The sequence below is a fragment of the Trachymyrmex cornetzi genome, unplaced genomic scaffold (genome assembly GCF_001594075.2).
Source record: "Trachymyrmex cornetzi isolate Tcor2-1 unplaced genomic scaffold, Tcor1.1 scaffold956, whole genome shotgun sequence".
Taxonomy (NCBI): Eukaryota; Metazoa; Arthropoda; class Insecta; order Hymenoptera; family Formicidae; genus Trachymyrmex; species Trachymyrmex cornetzi.
Window position 1 is genome coordinate 143,879 of NW_017300307.1, and position 8,964 is coordinate 152,842.

The window sequence follows — 8,964 nt, forward strand, 5'->3', positions numbered from 1 at the left end:
TAATGACAGAAAAGAACTTCCCTTATTTTTGGACATATTTTCATGAAAATTCTGTTATTTATTAAATTTTCCTTCATTTCACATCCGCCATTTTTTTAATCAAAAAAATTACAGATTTATTATTTTCGATGTGCAATACATACGCAAACACATAATAACAATTTTGCGTAAATACTTGCACGATTTGTTACGAATTCATTCGCTATCGTATTTTTTGCTCATTTTATTGGATCGGCCATTCCTAATTCGGACCGTAATCAAAATTTACGCACAACAGGCTTATAGCTCATTCAATTTCGAACAAATTAAAAAAAAAACTTTAAAATCGGTCAAGAATTAGAGCGTCGGTCGAATTTTGTCCACAAAAGGAGCCTTTCCGCCCACTGTGCCGCGCCGGATCACGCGCGGACCACGGTTGCCAGATCTCCAGATTTCGACTGGAGACTCCAGTTTTCAGGACCAATCTGCAGTTCTCCAGCAGACGGGGAAAATCTCCAGTTATTCGCTCGCGTAGAGTATTTATTCTTGCATATTTAACAAATGTTATTCAGGACATGATTCTGAATTACATTCAATAGATTTTAGCCGTCGATCGGACACCTTGCGTAAAGGCCCGTCTACAATACACGGAATAAGAAGTAAGAATAAGAAATTGACCAATCACAGTCGAATGTGAGAAGAATAATCGACTGTGATTGGTCAATTTCTTACTCTTACTTCTTACTCCGTGTATTGTAGACGGGCCTTAATGCTATAATGCCGTCGGTGCTGTAACTTTGAACTTAAAACTGGAAAACTATTAATGATATATAACTATATTAAAATATTTTGAAAAACGCTTGCTATCAGCTATTAGATTCTGGAATCTAAAATATAATGTTCCATTTCAAAAAATCGATTTGACCATCACTTGATCTTAACACATCACCCAAAGCCAAATCAATGGGACCTTCTTATGTCCCCCTCCGAACCATCCAATTTCTGTTAGAAACATTTTTCCGCAATTTCGAAAAATTTTAATGCACTGTTTAAAATGGGACACTTTTTATATAATGGAGTTTCACATCGTATGATGCGCAAGGGAATGCGTAAGCTATACAATAGTGCTCGGTGCAATGTGTGCAAAGTGCATACTTATTGGGCCGTTTTTTGAAACGCCGCCTCCTTTTCCTCCACCGCCTACTACTGTTCAATGCTCGACGGCCGAGCCGATCCGCCTCCCAGGATCACGAGCGAATGTGTATCTCTGGAGTGTCGCACTATAAGAAATATGCTGCGATCGCACTTTCCAGCAAATATTCCTTACTAGGGGTTAGAAATTCTTGCGCGATTCCGTGTCGCACGCGGAGCACTGCGTGTGAGTGAGACGAACACTCGCGCGATAGATAGGCGCGGTCTGATAACGTTTTTCCAACGGAAAGTCCGTAATGCTGATGAATGTGTTATATCGAATCATTATTGTTTGTGGTATTTCTGCCACTGTATACATGGCCTAACGTATGTACTTCTCTATATTCTTTTGCCACACGCAGTTTACGAGAAATCATTGTTTAAAATATAAAGTATTCATGTGCTATATGATATCTAATTAGTAATATTGAGCAGCAAACGTGATCGAGCAGATTTTACGCGTGGCTAGAATACATATTGATTTTTATTCACTTTATAGGGTCAGCACGTACGTACTTCGCATGAATATTTTAAACAAGGATTTTTTGTAATCCTTTGATCATTGGTAAAAACGAAAATGATGTATAATTTATCCTTTTTAACTAACTTCTTATACCGTTCATCTATTTCTCTATAAAACAACATTTATATGGCTCGGTTATGCTGGATTCGCATTACGTCCGATTTGCGTCGTACGACGCTCTGCAATCAATCAGAAAGCAGGATTACGATGATACGAAACAAAATTCATCGGAATCCTGTTTCTGATTGGTTGCAGAGCGTCGTATGACGCACATCCGATGCACTGTGAATTCAGCATTATGCCGAAGTTATACATTGATACATGAAACTGGCCAATCACATTCATTCCATTCTTCAGAGTAATAGCTATGATTGATCAGTTTCATAACATCGATGTTATAACTTCGGCGTAAATCGAGCCGTGTAAACGTAGTTCATGTTTGTTCAGCATCAGATAAGAACATGTACAAGTACTGACAAATCTGACAATAGTTTGTTCTTTATCGAAGGATTCTCAGAATTGTTGCACACGGTGCAGTAAGTTCAGAAAGTTTATCGTAACAGATCTATTGTTTCTTTCCGAACGCACTCAGATCAGCGGGGCCCTGTCTGAGTGCAACGCCATCTCCCAGAAAATCGTACAACTACTATTACACACAATTCCTGGTCTGTTTATCAGCCCGAGTCTTCGTTGACAAGCAAATTTGCGTGATTTAGAAATTAATTAATATATTTTTTTTTAAGTTTTCAATCTCGGTTCTGTAAAGTCAGTATTGTTTGTGCACGTTATACAGGGGGTGATCCCGATTGATCACGGCTTTATTGGACACCACCAATCACAGCGACCAGTGCTTAGGAGTTTTGTAGTCTCAAGCGCTGTGAGTGGCTCGTGTCCAATTGAGCCGTGTCCAACTGGGTGCCACCCGTTATACGGTGAGTGATGCAGTATCGTTTGGTCCATACGAACTATAAAACTTTTGTAATCTACGTCAGCTCTATGTGTTGAAAAGATGTAAGCTTTTAACTTTTTTTCCGAATTTAGTACAAACTTATTGCACCACGACAGAATTTTGCATCTATTTTAACCCTGTAAAAGAATTTTTGATTCTGTTAAGTAAATTCGAAGATGTAACTTGATCTGCAAAATACCGACAATTTGGCCACTCCAGCATCCCCTTAATTAAAGTTGATAGATATCCAGGGGAAATCTATTGCATCGATGGCATAAAGGATTAAAGAAAAACTCTGCTGTAATCTATTAGCGTTTTCGATTGGGGTGCACTGGCTGCACTCAGTGTCAAGAGCGTGTTCGATTGGCAGTGCCAATGCGCACTTGGCTAGTGTCACGTGTTCATTTGATCGCACGACACTCGCGTAGTGCGCACTCAGTGCGCACCAAGTGGCACGAGATATTTTGACGGTGCCAGTTTAATGCACGTTTTATCACAGTTAAGGATATATATAGGGACAAGCAAATCTGCGCAGTTGAATTGAAAACGGGGTCTTGTCCCTACTCTTAATATCTTTTACTGTGGTTTTGTAACATTTTGTTGAACATTGCTTCAAAGTGAACAAAAATGAGTTTCAGCTATATCACTGATGCCCATTTCTACCAATATAGATTAATTTTAATCTCGGTTCAACTTACTCTTCGTCTTTTTCTAATCTTTAGAACTAGAAAAAGACAAAGATTAAGTTGAACCGAGATTAAAGTTGATCTGCGTTGGTGGAAACGGACCTGAAAATCTTGGCGTATTCTTTTGAACTTGCACTATTCAGTGCAACCCATGGAACTCGTCCAGTGTTGGTGTGAACTGAGTGCGCACTGGTGCGCACTAACTTTTGCCCAATCGAAAACGCTATATGCTACCATCGATATGACGGATTTCCTAACTTGAATAGTCATCAACTTTAACGATTAATATCTCGATCTACGGGGTCATTTTTTTTGCCAGATTCGTTCATTCCGTACAAAAACGTGTCGAATAAGTCTAAAATGTATTGCAGGAGCAGAAAATCACTTACGTGTTCCTCTAATTCCATCGATGTGACGGACTAACCTAACCAAAAGTGTATACACCAAGGGTCCGTATCCACTGATCGCGTCACGCGTCGCGTCGTCCGCGTCACGACGCTACGCGAAAGACAGAAAGAGTGAAGTTTATACCTCTCTCTTTCTCTCTTTCGCGTCGCGTCGTGACGCGGTGGATGACGCAACGCGTGAGGCGCTCATGGAAACGTACCTTAATAATTGTCGTGTCTACAGATCCCTGGTCATGTATGTATATCTCTAGCGCTCCTTGCGTAAAGAATGTCAGAAAGACACGAAACTAGCGCTCCTTGCGTAAAGAACGTCAGACGGACACCAAAGGAATGCGCGGAATGTGGTCGACGACAATGACAATAAGGACGACGTATCTGAATCTGAACTGAAAAAGTAGCAGTTCGGAACTTTGCGTCACGATATCTCCGCTCATAGGGCACGTAGAAAAAAAATAAAAGCACTTTGATAATACAATCCGTGTGGTGGTTATCAATTGAGCATACATAGAACGCGATCGGTTCAGCCGTTATTGAGATCCAATAATCTCGATCTGGCGCAACTCGTCGGTTCGCGTAAAGGAGGCACGGCAGTGTCGCTGCGCCTAGCTTAGTGCCGAGACACTACCAGTGTCTCCAGATAATTTCAGCCAATGTTCCCATAACAGATTTTACGCGCGACGATTGGGAAAAATTTAACCACCTCGCATTTTCACGTGTGGGAGAAACCGTTTACACCAAACAATAAGCTGGTACGCGATCACTGCCACTTAATCGGGCGAAACAGAGGCCCCGCGCAATCAAACTGTAATCTAAATTATATTAGGTGTTAAACTTAATTCCTATCGCTCGCTAGTAGAGGGTGCTGGCTCCAACGCTGGCGAATTTCGACGATGATGTCTTTTGTAGTTTAGACATCACTGAAAGTGATTCAATCCTCACAGGTTAGATTTCTCGACGACAAAGAGATTTTCCAATCGATTGAAAATGAATCGCGATAAGCTGTTTTTCCGACATGTGCTTCTTCACTACTTCGATCTCAAGAAAACCGCAGCTGAAGAGCATCGCTTATTATCCGAAGTGTATGGTGATGAATCTCCATCGGAAAGAACATGTTGAGTTTGGTTTGAACGCTTCCGAAACGGTGATTTTGATGAACGGTGAGAGACAAAGAACGTCCAGGACAGCCGAAAAAATTTAAAGATGTCGAGCTGCAAGAATTGCTTGATGAGAATCAAGCTCAAACGATTTTAGAGTTGTCGAAACAGTTAAATGTTACTCCAAAGACCGATTGAGTGACGAATTGATCAAAAAAGATCATCCGTAGCCAACAATCGACGCAAAGTCATTTTGTTGCATGATAACGTTCGACCGCATGTCGCGAACAGGGTGAAGCAGACACTTCGAGAGCTTGAATGGGAAGTTCTACCGCACCCAGCGTAGATCCACTACTCTCCAGACTTGGCACCGTCGGATTACCATCTCTTCCGATCGATGCAACACGCACTTACGGACACACACTTCTCCAGTTACAACGAAATCCAAAAATGGGTGGATGAATGGATCGCCTCGAAGGACACCGCGTTCTACCGTCGTGGGATTGCCCTGTTACCGGAGAGATAGGAAAAAGTAGTAGAAAATGGAGGAAATTACTTTGATTAAGGTATTCATTCATCTTCCCTTCGAAACAAATCGATTTTCGAGACGAAAAAATCGAAAAAAGGAATTAAGTTTAACACCTAATAATATAAGGATTCGAATTGCATACCCGTAGCGTTTCACAATTTATCAGCCTACGACGCTAATTACATCATCAAAGAAATTGCCACCGCGTACAAAGGACGCGTAGATCTGTTTCCATTGACAAAAGAAAATTATGTCTTGTTTACTAAACATGTAGATATCAAAATTAACAAAAAAAATTGCGTGTAATTACGGTTTATAAATTCATATAGATTTCTCGCTTCTAGTTTGGACAAATTGCCATCTTTTCTCAACAATGATAAGCTGCGTGTACTGCAACGCAAATTTTCCAATTTATCGGAAGAAAATTTTAATCTTTTGACTCGGAATGGCGTTTTTCCGTACGTGTACATTGAATGAATTGTGCTTGCCGCCTCGCGAGTCATTCTATAGCTCATAGTCCGACAACACGGTATGTGAGAGTGATTACGCGCATGCCGTCAACGTGTGGCAACGGTTCTCCATCCAAACACTCGGCGAATATTGCGATCTTTATCTAAAAACGGACATATTGTTGTTGGCCGACATCTTTGAAAATTTCCGCGATAGTTGCATCGCAAGTTACGGGCTCGACCCCGCGTACTATTACACCTTACTTATCTTTACGTGAGATGCTATGTTAAAGTATACAGGTGTAAAATTTAAACTGCTGCTAGATATCGACATGGACATGTTTGTCGAGCGCGGTATACGCGGCGGTCTGAGCCAATGTTCAAACAGGTACGCGCGAGCCAACAACAAATACATGGCGTCGTATGATCAATCGAAACCATCGTCGTACTTGATGTACTATGACGTCAACAACCTCTACGGCTGGGCAATGTGTCAACCATTGCCCTTCGCCGATTTTCGATGGGTCGACGACGTGCACAATTTCGATTTTACGACCATCGCTTTAGATTCACCAAGAGACTATATTTTCGAGGTGGATTTGGAGTATCTGCAACATCTTCATGACGCGCACACTGACCTACCGTTCTGTCCGACGTGAGAGAAACCGCCAGGCAAGCGCGATGACAAGCTCCTCGTAGCATTATGTGATAAGCAACGTTACGTCATACATTATCGTAAATTGCAACAGTGCTCATCACGGACTTCGTATCGCAAAGGTTGACCGTATACTGCAATTCATGCAATCTCCATGGCTTCGCGATTATATAGAAGTAAACACAAAATATAGAACAGTGGTCAAAAATGAATTTTTGAGAAAAATTTATACAAACTGATGAATAATGAGGTATTTGGCAAAACTATGGAGAATGTGCGAGATCGCATTGATGTAAAATTATTGACAAAATGGGAAGATATGGTGCGGAGGCAATGATTGCCAAACCAAACTTTCACTTGTCGTAGCGTCTTCTCAGAGAATCAGGTCGCGATAGAGCTGCGTCAGCTCGAGGTGAAGTTCGACAAACCGATATACGTAGTTATGTGCATCGTCGACATATCTAGAACGTGTTTGTATGAATTTCACCACGAGTACATGGCACCAGTGTTTCGCGAAAAGTGTGAAATTATAATATACAGGGTGAGTCATTTTAATCTATGGACCCGAATATCTTCCAAATTACGGTATCTACAAAAAAATGGTTTAGATAAAAGTTGACCAGGGCAGAGGGGGTCATTTAATTGTACCATTGGTTTTGACCTTGAGGTCAATTTTGAAGGTTATTTCAAGGTCACGATGGTTTTTTTAAATGGGACACCCTATTTTTGACTGCGGATTTCGAAAAAGCGGAAAATTTTACATCAAACTTGTCTTATGAAAAAATTGTTTTTGCGACCTTGGAAAGATCGAAAATGAAGGTTAAATGCCTGAAAAACGATCTGGTGTACTTTTTCTGAAATGACGTGGTTTTCTGGGTAACACTAATGTGCATAATGCTTGAAAAAAGTCAATGAATTGTAAAAGTGTAAATCATTTTGACTAGCTTGACCTTGAGGTCAATTTTCAAGGTCGTTTGAGGCTCATAACGCATTTTTTTATTAGTAAACCCTATTTTTGACCGCAGAACCTGTTTTTTGACAATGGGCTCTTAAACAATGGCACTTAAACAATATGCACTTACATGAGCATAGGGATTTTTTAGTTTTTCGACCTGACCTTTTGAAGGTTATATCAAGATCAAAAGCACTTTCATCTTACTTTTAGCGTTACCCGGAAACTACGACGTGGACGTAGTAAGTTCTGTTTCCTTTAGGGTGCTGGATTATCGTGAGTCCCCTTGCCTCTCACGTCGGAGTGCTTGATTATCGTGAGTCCTCTTGCCTCTCACTGACACTGTAATTTAAATGAATTACCCACGGAGTAATTGTTCAAAATTACCTCCGTTGGCTTCGAGGCATAACTGCAATCTGTTTTGAAAACTATCCACAGTTCTAAGCAGGGTAGCTCTAGGAATGGCTGCACAAGCTCTATGAATGCGGTCCATAAAATCATCTCTTGTGGTTGGTCGTTCAGCAAAAACAACATTTTTTTCAAGTATCCCCATAAAAGGAAATCAGGCGACGTCAGATCTGGTGAGCAAGGAGGCCATTCAACTGGACCCCTTCGTCCAATCCATCTGTCATTGTTGTAAGTGGCATTTAAAAAGGCACGTACAATGCGGTGTAGCACCATCTTGTTGAAGCCACATTCTTGCTCTTGTTGCTAAGTCAACATCTTCTAATAAGCCTGGTAAGTGATCTCTTAGCAACGATAAGTAACTGTGTCTATCAACGTTCTCTTCAAAAAAATAAGGTCCAATCGAATAACCATTTACAATGCCGCACCACACCATAATACTCCATCGATTTTGATGATCTATTGGCCTATACCAGTGGGGATTAACATCTGACCAATAATGGCAGTTGTGTCTATTAAGTTGTCCGTTACTACAAAATGTAGCCTCATCTGAGAAAAGCATATACCTAAAAAAATTAGGATCATCGTGTAACATTTGTAAAGTCCACTGGCAAAAAGCAATACGCATCAGATGATGATTAGGCTGTAAAGCCTGCGTAAGAGTGATGTGGAAAGGGTGATAATTTAGAGCTCTTAAAATTCTAACAACAGTTCTTTGTGGTATACCTATTTCCCTTTCAATCTGGCGAATAACATGAGGATTAAGGTGAACTATTGCTAAAATAGTTACAGCTCGCGCATCATTTTCTTCATATTCATGATGTTGACTTTGACGAACAAGATGTCCATTGCGAGCTCTTTGAACTAAACTACGTATTGTCATATCAGTTGGATGTCACCTTTCAGGAAAATGTTGAGCATAAAGCCTTGATGCTGCATTGTAATTGCTATGACACTCCCCTAAAACTAATATAATATCAACAATCTCATTAGGACTATAATCAGCCATTCTGGAAAGATAACTTGTGAATGTAATTACCTACATATAATGTTTGGAATTTTGAAATTTAAGCAACTTTAAATACTAAATTCTTCAATTACGCAGAAGTGAGTAAGAAAGAAAAGGAATAAAACTCTATTATATC